Source organism: Bos indicus x Bos taurus, chromosome 11 (genome assembly GCF_003369695.1).
Source record: "Bos indicus x Bos taurus breed Angus x Brahman F1 hybrid chromosome 11, Bos_hybrid_MaternalHap_v2.0, whole genome shotgun sequence".
In the NCBI taxonomy this organism is placed as follows: Eukaryota; Metazoa; Chordata; class Mammalia; order Artiodactyla; family Bovidae; genus Bos; species Bos indicus x Bos taurus.
The window spans coordinates 40,580,533-40,594,255 of record NC_040086.1 but is presented as its reverse complement, the minus strand read 5'-3'; positions in this window follow the sequence as shown (position 1 = coordinate 40,594,255).

Here is a 13,723-nt window from a genome sequence, read left to right as displayed (position 1 = left end):
CATGTCCGTTGAGTCGGTGATGCCATCCAAACATCTCATCCTCTGTCGTCCCCTTCTCCTCCTGCCCTCAATCTTTCCCAGCATCAGGGTCTTTTCAAATGAGTCAGCACTTTGCATCAGGTGGCCAGGGTACTGGAGTTTCAGCTTCAACATCAGTCCTTCCAGTGAATACCCAGGACTGATTTCCTTTAGGATGGACTGGTTGGATCTCCTTGCAGTCCAAGGGACTCTCAAGAGTCTTCTCCAAGACCACAGTTCAAAAGCATCAATTTTTCTGCACTCGGCTTTCTTTAGAGTCCGACTCTCACATCCATACATGACCACTGGAAAAACCATAGCCTTGACTAGACGGACCTTTTTGACGAAGTAATGTCTCTGCTTTTTAATATGCTGTCTAGGTGGTCATAGCTTTCCTTCCAAGGAGTAAGCGTCTTTCAATTTCATGGTGCAATCAACATCTGCAGTGATTTTGGAGCCCCAAAATAAAGTCAGCCACTGTTTCCCCATCTATTTCCCATGAAGTGATGGGACCAAATGCCTTGATGTTAGTTTTCTGAAGGTTGAGCTTTAAGCCAACTTTTTAACTCCCCTCTTTCAGTTTCATCAAGAGGCTTTTTAGTTCCTCTTCACTTTCTGCCATAAGGGTGGTGTCATCTGCATATCTGAGGTTATTGATATTTCTCCCAGCAATCTAGATTCCAATTGTGCTTCTTCCAGTCCAGCACTTCTCATGATGTACTCTGCATATAAGTTAAATTAACAGGGTGACAATATACAGCCTTGACGAACTCCTTTTCCTATTTGGAACCAGTCTGTTGCTCCATGTCCAGTTCTAACTGTTGCTTCCTGACCTGCATATAGGTTTCTCAAGAGGCAGGTCAGGTGGTCTGGTATTCCCATCTCTTTCAGAATTTTCCACAGTTTATTGTGATCCACACAGTCAAAGGCTTTGGCATAGATAATAAAGCAGAAATAGATATTTTTCTGGAACTCTCTTGTTTTTTCGATCATCCAACGGATGTTGGCAATTTGATCTCTGGTCCTCTGCCTTTTCTAAATCCACCTTGAAATCTGGAAGTTCACGGTTCATGTATTGCTGAAGCGTGGCTTGGAGAATTTTGAGCATTACTATACTAGCGTGTGAGATGAGTGCAATTGTGCGGTAGTTTGAGCATTCTTTGGCATTGCCTTTCTTTGGGACTGGAATGAAAACTGACCTTTTCCAGGCCTGTGGCCACTGCTGAGTTTTCCAAATTTGCTGCCATGTTGAATGCAACACTTTCACAGCATCATCTTTTAGGACTTGAAAGAGCTCAACTGGAATTCCATCATCTCCACTAGCTTTGTTCGTAGTGATGCTTTCTAAGGCCCACTTGACTTCATATTCCAGGATGTCTGGCTCTAGGTGAGTGAGTGATCATACCTTTGTGATTAACTGGGTCGTGAAGATCTTTTTTGTACAGCCCTTCTGTGTATTCTTGCCACTTCTTTTTAATAGCTTCTGCTTCTGTTAGGTTCATACCATTTCTGTCCTTTATCAAGCCCATCTTTGCATGAAATGTTCCCTTGGTATCTCTAATTTTCTTGAAGAGATCTCTAGTCTTTCCCATTCTATTGTTTTCATCTATTTTTTTGCACTGATCGCTGAGGAAGGCTTTCTTATCTCTCCTTGCTATTCTTTGGAACTCTGCATTCAAATGGGTATATCTTTGCTTTTCTTCTTTGCTTTTCACTTCCCTTCTTTTCACAGCTATTTGTAAGGCCTCTTGAGACAGTCATTTTGCTCTTTTGCATTTCTTTTTCTCGGGGATGGTCTTGATTCCTGTCTCCTGTTCAATGTCATGAACCTCTGTCCATAGTTCATCAAGCACTCTGTCTTTCAGATCTAGTTCCTTAAATCTATTTCTCACTTCCACTGTATAGTCATAAGGGATTTGATTTAGGTCATACGTGAATGGTCTAGTGGTTTTCCACACTTTCTTCAATGTAAGTCTGAATTTGGCAATAAGGAGTTCATGATCTGAGCCACAGTCAGCTCCCGGTCTTGTTTTTGCTGCCTATATAGACCTTCTTCATCTTTGGCTGCAAAGAGTATAATCAATCTGATTTCAGTGTTGACCATCTGGTGATGTCCATGCGTACAGTCTTCTCTTGTGTTGTTGGAAGATAGTGTTTGCTATGACCAGTGTGTTCTCTTAGCCTTTATCCTGCTTCCTTCTGTACTCCAAGGCCAAATTTGCCTGTTACCCAAGGTGTTTCTTGACTTCCTACCCTGGCATTCCAGTGCCCTGTATTAAAAGGACATCTTTTTTGGGAGTTAACTGTAGAAGGTCTTGTAGGTCTTCATAGAAGTGTTCATCTTCAGCTTCTTCAGCGTTATTGGTCGGGGCATTGACTTGGATTACTGTGATATTGAGTGGTTTGCCTTGGAAACGAACAGAGATCATTCTGTCGTTTTGGAGATTGCATCCAAATCCTGCATTTCGGACTCTTTGTTGACTATGATGGCCACTCCATTTCTTTTAAGAGTTTCTTGCCCACAGTAGTAGATGTAATGGTTGTCTGAGTTAAATTCACCCATTCCAGTCCATCTTAGTTCACTGATTCCTAGAATGTTGATGTTCACTCTTGCCATCTCCTGTTTGACCACTTCCAATTTGCCTTGATTCATGGACCTAACATTCCACATTCCTATGCAATATTGCTCCTTAGAGCATCAAACCTTGCTTCTATCACCAGTCCCATCCACAACTGGGTATTGTTTTTGTTTTGGCTCCTTGCCTTTATTCTTTCTGGAGTTATTTCTCCACTGATCTCCAGTAGCATATTGGGCACCTACCAACCTGAGGAGTTTCTCTTTCAGTATCCTATCTTTTTGCCTTTTCATACTGTTCATGGGGTTCTCAAGGCAAGAACACTGAAGTGGTTTGCCATTCCCTTCTCCAGTGGACCACATTCTGTCAGACCTCTCCACCATGACCTGCCCATCTTGGGTGGCCCCACATGGCATGGTTTAGTTTCATTGAGTGAGACAAGGCTGTGGTCCGTGTGATCAGATTGGCTGGTTTTCTGTGATTGTGGTTTCAGTCTGTCTGCCCTCTGATACCCTCTCTCAGTGCCTACCGTCTTACTTGGTTTCTCTTACCTTGGATGTGGGGTATCTCTTCATGGCTGCTCCAGGAAAGCACAGCCACTGCTCCTTACCTTGGACATGGGGTAGCTCCTCTCAGCTGCTGCCGCTGACCTCGGGTGTGAAGTAGCTCCTCTCAGCCACTGTCCCTGACCTCGGACGTGTCAGCTGCACAGTAGATTCGTATGTAAAATGTAGATTCACTAAGTCCAGGGCAATGGAATCAGAATCGAATGTGAAAAAATAAATTTGTTAATCACTGTTGAGCTTGTCTCCCAGATTTAAGAGATTCAACAGGTCTGGAATGACATGTTCCCAGGGGATGCAGGTCCAAGGACGAAACATTGAGAAACACTAGTTGAGGATAAACCTGCACACCTGTGTATTAAAATAATTTAATATGATTCAGTTCAGTTCAGTTACTCAGTCATGTCCGAGTCCTTGTGACCTCATGAACTGCAGCACACCAGACCTCCCTGTCTATCACCAACTCCTGGAGCTTGCTCAAACTCATGTCCATTGAGTCGGTGATGCCATCCAACCATCTCATCCTCTGTCATCTTCTTCTCCTCCTGCCTTCAATCTTTCCCAGCATCAGGGTCTTTTCCAATGAGTCAGTTCTTCGCATCAGATGGCCAAAGTATTGGAGTTTCAGCTTCAGCATCAGTCCTTCCAGTGAATATTCACGACTGATTTTTGTTTAGGATTGGCTGGTTAGATCTCCTTATAGTCCAAGGGACTCAAGAGTCTTCTCCAACACCACAGTTCAAAAGCATCAATTCTTCACTGCTCAGCTTTATTTATGGTCCAACTCACATCCATACATGATTACTGGAAAAACCATAGCTTTTACTAGACAGACCTTTGTCAGCAAAGTAATGTCTGCTGTCTAGTTTGGTCATTGCTTTTCTTCCAAGGAGCAAGCGTTTTTTTTAATTTCAAGAATGCACTCACCATCTGCAGTGATTTTGGAGCACAAGAAAATAAAGCTTGTCACTGTTTCCATTGTTTCCCCATCTATTTGCCATGAAGCCATGGGACAGTATGCCATGATCTTCGTTTTTTTAATGTTGAGTTTTAAGCCAACTTTTTCACTCTCTTTCACTTTCATGAAGAGGCTCTTTAGTTCCTCTTCACTTTCTACCTTAAGGGTGGTGTCATCTGCATATCTGAGGTTATTGATATTTCTCCAGGTAATCTTGATTCTAACTTGTGCTTCATCCAGTCCAGCATTTCTCATGATGTACACTGCATATAAATTAAATAAGCAGGGTGACAACATACAGCCTAGACATATTCCTTTCCTAATTTGGAACCAGTCTGTTCTTCCATCACCAGTTCTAACTGTTGCTTCTTGACCTGCATACAGGCTTCTTAGGAGGCCGATAACGTGGTGTGGTATTCCCATCTCTTGAAGAATTTTCCAGTTTGTTGTGATCCACACAGATAAAAGCTTTGGTGTAGTCAAAGAAGCAGTAGATGTTTTTCTGGGATTCTCTTGCTTTTTCTATGATCCAATGGATGTTGGCAATTTAATCTCTGGTTCCTCTGCCTTATCTAAATCCAGCTGGAACATCTGGAAGTTCTCCATTCATGTAGGCTTGAAGCTTAGCTTGGTGAATTTTAAGTATTACTTTGCTAGCATGTAAGATGAGTGCAATTGTGTGGTAGTTTGAACATTCTTTGGCATTGCCTTTCTGTGGGATTGGAATGAAAACTGACCTTTTCCAAACCTGTGGCCTTTGCTGTGTTTTCCAAATTTGCTGGCATATTGAATGCAGCACTTTCACAGAATCATCTTTTGGGATTTGAAATAGCTCAACTGGAATTTCATGACTTCCACTATCTTTGTTCGTAGTGATGCTTCCTAAGGCTCACTTGACTTCGCATTCTAGTATGTCTGGCTCTAGGTGAGTGATCACACCATGATGGTTTTCTGGGTCATGAAGATATTTTTTGTATAGTTTTTTTTGTGTATTCTTGCCACCTCTTCTTAATTATTTTCTGCTTCTGTTAGTTTCATACCGTTTCTGTCCTTTATTGTGTCCATCTTTGCATGAAATACTCCATTGGTATCTCTAATTTTCTCGAAAATATCTCTAGTCTTTCCCATTCTATTTTTTCCTTCTATTTCTTTGCACTGATCCCTTAGGAAGGCTTTCTTCTCTCTCCTTGCTGTTCTTTGGAACTCTGCATTCAGATGGATATATGTTTCCTTTTCTCCTTTGCCTTTCTCTTCTTTTCTCAAAAACCATAATTGAGAACCCAGATCACAAAGAGTCAGACACAACTGAGCGACTGAACAACAATAAAAAGATCACAACTGTTCCCTCAAGTCGTGCCTGCTAAGTCACTTCAGTTGTGTCTGACTCTGTGTGACCCTATGGAGTATACCTTTCCAGGCTCCTCTATCCAAGGGGATTCTCAAGGCAAGAATACTGGAGTGGTAATACTGGAGTTGGGATCTTCCCAACCCAGGGATCGAATTCCAGTCTACGTTTCCTGCATTGGCAGAAGGATTCTTTACCACCAGCACCACCTGGGAAGCCCATCCCCTCTCACCCCCTTTTATTTCTCAGCTTCAGTTTTCCAGAATAAAAGTGAGGACTTTGTGAATCTTCTCTTTGTGTGCACTTTTTTCGCCCTCCTTTGGTTTTTCATTGAGTATTTTTTCATGATCTATTGGACATTTGTTTATTTTCTTTAGGAAAATGTCAGTTCAGGACTCTGTCCATTTTCTAATTGGGTTGTTTGTTTTTGTTGTTTTGATGTTGAGTTGTATATGTTCTTTTTGTATTTTGGATGTTAAACCCTTATTGGATGTATTGTTTGCAAATATCTCCTCCCATTCACTAGGTGGCCTAATAAGGTTGCTGATAGTTTCCCCTCACAGTGTAAAAGCTTTTGTTTGATGTAGTCCCATTTGTTTATTTTTGGTTTTGTTTGCCTTGCCCGAAGAGACATATAAAACAAATGTTTCTAAGACCAATATCAAAGAATTTACTGTCTACATTTCCTTCTAGGTGTTATATAGCCTTAGCTCTCACAAGTAAGACTTTAATCCATTTTGAATTTATTTCTGTGCATGGTGTGAAAGAGTAGCACAGTTTGATACTTTCTCATGAAGCTGTCTAGTTTTTCCAACACCATTTTTGAAGAGGGCTGTCTTTTCTCCATCGCATTTTCTTGCCTCCTTTGTCATAGATTAATTGACCATATATGTATGAGTTTATTTCAGGCTCTGCCAACAAAGGTTCATCTAGTCAAGGCTATGGTTTTTCCTGTGGCCATGTATAGATGTGAGAGTTGGACTGTGAAGAAGGCTGAGCGCCGAAGAATTGATGCTTTTGAACTGTGGTGTTGGAGAAGACTCTTGAGAGTCCCTAGGACTGCAAGGAGATCCAACCAGTCCATTCTGAAGGAGATCAGCCCTGGAATTTCTTTGGAAGGAATGATGCTAAAGGTGAAACTCCAGTACTTTGGCCACCTCATGCGAAGAGTTGACTCATTGGAAAAGACTCTGATGCTGAGAGAGAAGGGGACGACAGAGGATGGGATGGCTGGATGGCATCACTGACTCGATGGACGTGAGTCTGAGTGAACTCCGGGAGTTGGTGATGGACAGGGAGGCCTGGCGTGCTGCGATTCATGGGGTCACAAAGAGTCGGACACGACTGAGTGACTGATCTGATCTGATTCTGTTCCATTGATCCATGTGTCTGTTTTCATGCTGGCACTATACTGTTTTGATTACTGTAGCCTTGTAGTATATTTAAAAATCAGGGTGCATTATACTTCCAGATTTGTTATTCTTCCTCAACATTGTTTTGGCTACTCAGGGTCTTTTATGTTCCACACATATTTTAGAATTATTTGTTTTAGTTCTATGAGAAATGCCATTGGTATATTTGATAGAGATTGCATTGAATCTGTAGATTGACACAATCCCAGAGGTCTCTTAAACTATCCTCCTTTTAAAAAATTCTTTTTCCTTTTTTCTGTTCAGCTGGGACAATTTCCACTACCCTATTTTCTAGTTCAGTGATTGTCAAATCCATTCCTTTGTATCATCTAATCTACTGTTGAGTCTTTCTAATGTATTATTTATTTGTTATTGTGTTCCTCTGCTCTGTTTAGTTCTTCTTTATATTTTTGAACTTTTTGCTTATCTTTTCACTGAGTTCATCCATCCTTGATTTATGATTATAAAGATCAATGTTCATCCATTAAGCATATTTATAATCATTCCCTTGGACTTCTTATTGGGTGTATTGCTTATCTTCATTTAGTTCTTCTGAAGTATTGTTTTTTTGTTTTAAACACATTCCTGTCTCTCCTCATTTTACCTGATTTTCTGTGTTTATTTCTCCTGATCTTAGAGAAATGGACTCATGTTGGAGAGGTTTTATGCGGCCCAAAAGCTCACTCCATTTTTACTAGAGGTGTCCCCTGTGCTTCAGAGGTGCCCCATTTGTGTGGGCTGTGTGGCCCCCTTCTCTTGTGGTGGGGCCAAAAACTGTGAGCACAATGGTAAGCAGTGCCAACCTTAAGCCTATCTGGCTGCCAGTGTGCTGCCTTATGTGGTAGCTGCTTGCTTGCTGGTGGGCAGGGATGGGTCTCTGCACAGCTGACATCTTGAACCAGGGGGTCTGAGGACTGACAGTGACTCACTGGTGGATGCATAAGCTTTTGGCACTAACAGGCTAGAGGAAGGACTCCAAAATGGTGCTTGCCAGCATCAGCATCCTTGTGGTAGAACATACTCCCTCAAATGCTCTCACCAGCATCAGTGTCCCCAGGGCAAATCCCAGTTGACTCTTGCCTCTCTGAAAGCCTCTCCAAGATCAGCAAATGTGTCTGATAGGATCCTTTCAAATTACTGCCTTTGTGCAGGAACTTGGAGCCTGTGAGAATCTGTGTCCACCTTTTAAGAGCAGAGTCTCTATTTCCCTACAGTCCTCTGGCACTTCCCTATGCATGCCCTGTTGGCTTTCAATGGCAGATGTTTTGGGGTTCCATGTTCTCAGGTCAGGACTCCTGGGCTGAGGAGCTCAATGTGGGACTTGGACCACTTGTTCCTTATAGAGAACTCTGCAGTTGTGATTATCTTCCTATTTATGAGTGATATCTATCGACCCAGGGTATGTGTGTATTAATACATGAGTATATCCCTCTACCTGTCTCACGGTGGTTCCTTATATGTTTAGCTATGGAAATGCTTTTCTGCTAGTTTTCAGGTTGTTCTAGTAGGAAATCGCTCTGTAAATACATGTCATTTTTGTGTGCCCATGGGAGGATATAAACTCAGGGTCTTTCTACTCCATCATCTTTGCCAACAACCTAGAGGGCTCTTCCACATGGCTGCTCTACCCCATTCTTCCTTAATGTTGGCATTTACCAACATTCTTACTATCTTTCTTCAATAATCTCAAATAAACTCTCCCATATTATTCTCACTAATGTCAATGGTTGGCAGCCTACTTCTATATTGATAGGAACTGGGAGAAGAAACATGTGGGACAAAGCTGAAAATTTGGGCAATAAAATAGTGTTAGACCCGAATTAGAATGGTACAAGTACTTAAAGTTCAGTTCAGTTCAGTTCAGTTGCTCAGTCCTGTCCAACTCTTTGCAACCCCATGAACTGCAGTACGCCAGGCTTCCGTGTCCATCACCAACTCCCTGAGTCCACCCAAACCCATGTCCATTGTGTCAGTGATGCCATCCAGCCATCTCATTCTCTGTCATCCCCTTCTCCTCCGGCCCTCAAACTTTCGCAGCATTGGGGTCTTTTCAAATGAGTCAACTCTCCACATCAGGTGGCCAAAGTACTGCAGTTTCAGCTTCAACATCAGTCCCTGAAATGAACACCCAGGACTGGTCTTCTTTAGGATGCACTGGTTGGATCTCCTTGCAGTCCAAGGGTCTCTCAAGAGTCTTCTCCAACACCACAGTTCAAAAGCATCAATTCTTCGGTGCTCAGCTTTCTTCATAGTCCAACTCTCACATCCATACATGACCACTGGGAAAACCATAGCCTTGACTAGACGAACCTTTGTTGGCAAAGTAATGTCTCTGCTTTTGAATATGCTGTCTAGGTTGGTCATAACTTTCCTTCCAAGGAGTAAGCGTCTTTTAATTTCATGGCTGCACTCACCATCTGCAGTGATTTTGGAGCCCCCAAAAATAGTCTGCCACTGTTTCCCCATCTATTTGCCATGAAGTGATAGGACAGGATGTCATGATGTTAGTTTTCTGAATGTTGAGCTTTAAGCCAACTTTTTCACTCTCTTCTTTCACTTTCATCAAGAGGCTTTTTAGTTCTTCACTTTCTGCCATAAGGGTGGTGTCATCTGCATATCTGAGGTTATTGATATTTCTCCCGGCAATCTAGATTCCAGCTTGTGCTTCTTCCAGCCCAGTATTTCTCATGATGTACTCTACAAATAAGTTAAATAAGCAGGGTGACAATATACAGCCTTGACGTACTCCTTTTCCTATTTGGAACCAGTCTGTTGTTCCATGTCCAGTTCTAACTGTTGCTTCCTGACCTGCATACATGTTTCTCAAGAGGCAGGTCAGGTGGTCTGGTATTCACATCTCTTTCAGAATTTTCCACAGTTTATTGTGATCCACACAGTCAAAGGCTTTGGCATAGTCAATAAAGCAGAAATAGATGTTTTTATGGAACTTTCTTGCTCTTTAGATGATTCAGCAGATGTTGGCAATTTGATCTCTGGTTACTCTGCCTTTTCTAAAACCAGCTTGAACATCTGGAAGTTCATGGTTCACATATTGCTGAAGCCTGGCTTGGAGAATTTTGAGCATTACTTTACTAGCACGTGAGATGAGTGCAATTGTGCTGTAGTTTGAGCATTCTTTGGGATTGGAATGAAAACTGAACTTTTGCAGGCCTGTGGCCACTGCTGAGTGTTCCAAATTTGCTGACATATTGAGTGCAGCACTTTCACAGCATAATCTTTTAGGATTTGAAATAGCTCAACTGGAATTCCATCACCTCCACTAGCTTTGTTCGTAGTGATGCTTCCTAAGGCCCACGTGACTTCACATGCCAGGATGTCCAGCTCTAGGTGAGTGGGAGTGATCACACCTTCATGATTATCTAGGTCGTGAAGATCTTTTTTGTATAGTTCTTCTGTGTATTCTTAATATCTTCTGCTTAAAACTTAAGACAAAATTTTAACTTAAAAATTTAAAGGTTTTTTAAATATTACAGATAAGGTGAAAGTCTCCCCAGGCACCCCCATTCCTTGTCTCCTATCTCTTGCCCCAAAAGTAACCATTGCTAAAAACACACTGTGAGTTTATTTAAACATAAATGGTATAGTAGTAAACATGTTATTCTGGAACTTGTACTTTTCAGTCATGAGAATGTTTTCAGATTTTTTCTATGTTAGGACATATAGTTCTTCCCTAAGAAATAGCATTTAACTACTAACTCTTGCAGCAGAATATATAAGAAGTCACAACCCACTCCATTATTCTTGTCTGGGAAATTCCATGGACAAAGTAACCTGGAGGGCTATAGTCCTTGGGGTTGCAAAGAGTTGGGCACGACTTACCTACTAAGCATGATGTAAAAGAAGTCATGCCTAGACATCTTGAAGAGCCTGAACTTTGGTGAGGGTCTGTGTGAAGTTTGTTAGAGTGATAATTCACTGTCTTTCTGATTTTTAAACATACTGAGTATACCCTGTGAATTTGAGGGTGGCTGTTTTAGACTGGGCTATATGATACCCCACATTCAAGGTAAGAGAAACAAAAGATAGGTGTTGCTAGAGGCATCAGAGGGCAGACACACAAACCATAATCACAGAAAACTAGTCAATCTAATCACACGGACCACAGCCTTGTCTAACTCAATGAAACTAAGCCATGCCGTGTGGGTCTACCCAAGATGGGTGGGTCATGGTGGAGAGGTCTGACAGAATGTGGTTCACTGGAGAAGGGAATGGCAAACCACTTGAGTTTCTTGTCTTGAGAACCCCATGAACAGTATGAAAAGGCAAAAAGATAGGATACTGAAAGAGAAACTCCCCAGGTCAATAGGTGCCCAATATGCTACGGGAGATCAGTGGAAAAATAAATCCAGAAAGAATAAAGGGATGCAGCCAAAGCAAAAACAATATCCAGTTGTGGATGGGACTGGTGATAGAAGCAAGGTCCGATGCTGTAAAGACCAATATTGCATAGGAACCTGGAATGTTAGGTCCATAAATCAAGGCAAATTGAAAGTAGTGAAATAGGAGATGGCAAGAGTGAACGTTGGCATTCTAGGAAACAGCGAACTAAAATGGACTGGAATGGGTGAATATAACTCAGATGACCATTATATCTACTACTGTGTGCAGGAATCCCTTAGAAGAAATGGAATAGCCATCATGGTCAACAAAAGAGTCCAAAATGCAGTACTTGGATACAGTCTCCAAAACGATAGAATGATCTCTGTTTGTTTCCAAGGCAAATCATTCAATATCGCAGTAATCCAAGTCTATGCCAAACCAGTAAGCTGAAAAAGCTGAAGTTGAACGGTTTTATGAAGACCTACAAGACCTTTTAGAACTAACACCCAAAAAAGATGTCCTTTTCATTATAGGGAACTGGAATGCAAAACTAGGAAATCAAGAAACACCTGGGGTAACAGGCAAATTTGGCCTTGGGTACGGAATGAAGCAGGGCAAAGACTAATAGAGTATTGCCAAAGGAACGCACTGGTCATAGCAAACACCCTCTTCCAACAACACAAGAGAAGACTCTACACATGGACATCACCAGATGGTCAACATCAAAATCAGATTGATTATATTCTTTGCAGCCAAAGATGGAGAAGCCCTATACAGTCAGCAAAAACAAGACCAGGAGCTGACTGTGGTTCAGATCATGAACTCCTTATTGCCAAATTCAGACTTAAATTGAAGAAAGTAGGGAAAACCAGTAGACCATTCAGGTATGACCTAAATGAAATTCCTTATGATTATACAGTGGAAGTGAGAAATAGATTTAAGGGACTAGATCTGATAGACAGAATGCCTGATGAACTATGGATGGAGGTTCTTGACATTGTACAGGAGACAGGAATCAAGACCATCCCTGTGGAAAAGAAATGCAAAATAGCAAAATGGCTCTCTGGGGAGGCCTTACAAATAGCTGTGAAAAGAAGAGAAGAGAAAAGCAAAGGAGAAAAGGAAAGATACATGCATCTGAATGAAGAGCTCCAAAGAATAGCAAGGAGACATAAGAAAGCCTTCCTCAGTGATCAATGCAAACAAATAGAGGAAAGCAACAGAATGGGAAAGACTAGAGATCTCTTCAAGAAAATTAGAGATACCAAGGGAACATTTCATGCAAAGGTGGGCTCGATAAAGGACAGAAATGGTATGGACCTAACAGAAGCAGAAGATATTAAGAAGAGGTGCCAAGAATACACAGAAGAACTGTACAAAAAAGATCTTCATGACCAAGATAATCACGATGGTGTGATCACTGACTTAGAGCCAGACATCCTGGAATGTGAAGTCAAATGGGCCCTAGAAAGCATCACTACGAACAAAGCTAGTGGAGGTGATGGAATTCCAGTTGAGCTATTTCAAATTCTGGAAGATGATCCTGTAAAAGTGCTGCACTCAATATGCCAGCAAATTTGGAAAACTCAGCAGTGGCCACAGGCCTGGAAAAGGTCAGTTTTCATTCCAGTCCCAAAGAAAGGCAATGCCAAAGAATGCTCAAACTACCGCACAAATGCACTCATCTCACACGCTAGTAAAGTAATGCTCAAAACTCTCCAAGCCAGGCTTCAGCAATACGTGAACTTCCAGACGTTCAAGCTGGTTTTAGAGAAGGCAGAGGAACCGGAGACCAAATTGCCAACATCTGCTGGATCATGGAAAAAGGAATCGAGTTCCAGAAAAACATCTACTTCTGCTTTATTGACTATGCCAAAGCCTTTGACTGTGTGGATCACAATAAACTGTGGAAAATTCTGAAAGAGATGGGAATACCAGACCACCTGACCTGCCTCTTGAGAAACCTATATGCAGGTCAGGAAGCAACAGTTAGAACTGGACATGGAACAACAGACTGGTTCCAAATAGGAAAAGGAGCACATCAAGGCTGTATATTGTCACCCTGCTTATTTAACTTATATGCAGAGTACATCATGAGAAACGCTGGGCTGGAGGAAGCACAAGCTGGAATCAAGATTGCTGGGAGAAATATCAATAACCTCAGACAGGCAGATGATACCACCCTTATGGCAGAAAGTGAAGAAGAACTAAAAAGCCTCTTGAAAGTGAAAGAGGAGAGCGAAAAAGTTGGCTTAAAGCTCAACATTCAGAAAACGAAGATCATGGCATCTGGTCACATCACTTCATGGGAAATAGATGGGGAAACAGTGGAAACAGTGTCAGACTTTATTTTTTTGGGCTCCAAAATCACTGCAGATGGTGATTGCAGCCATGAAATTAAAAGACGCTTACTCCTTGAAGGAAAGTTATGACCAACCTAGATAGCATATTCAAAAGCAGAGACATTACTTTGCCAACAAATGTCTGTCTAGGCAAGGCTATGGTTTTTA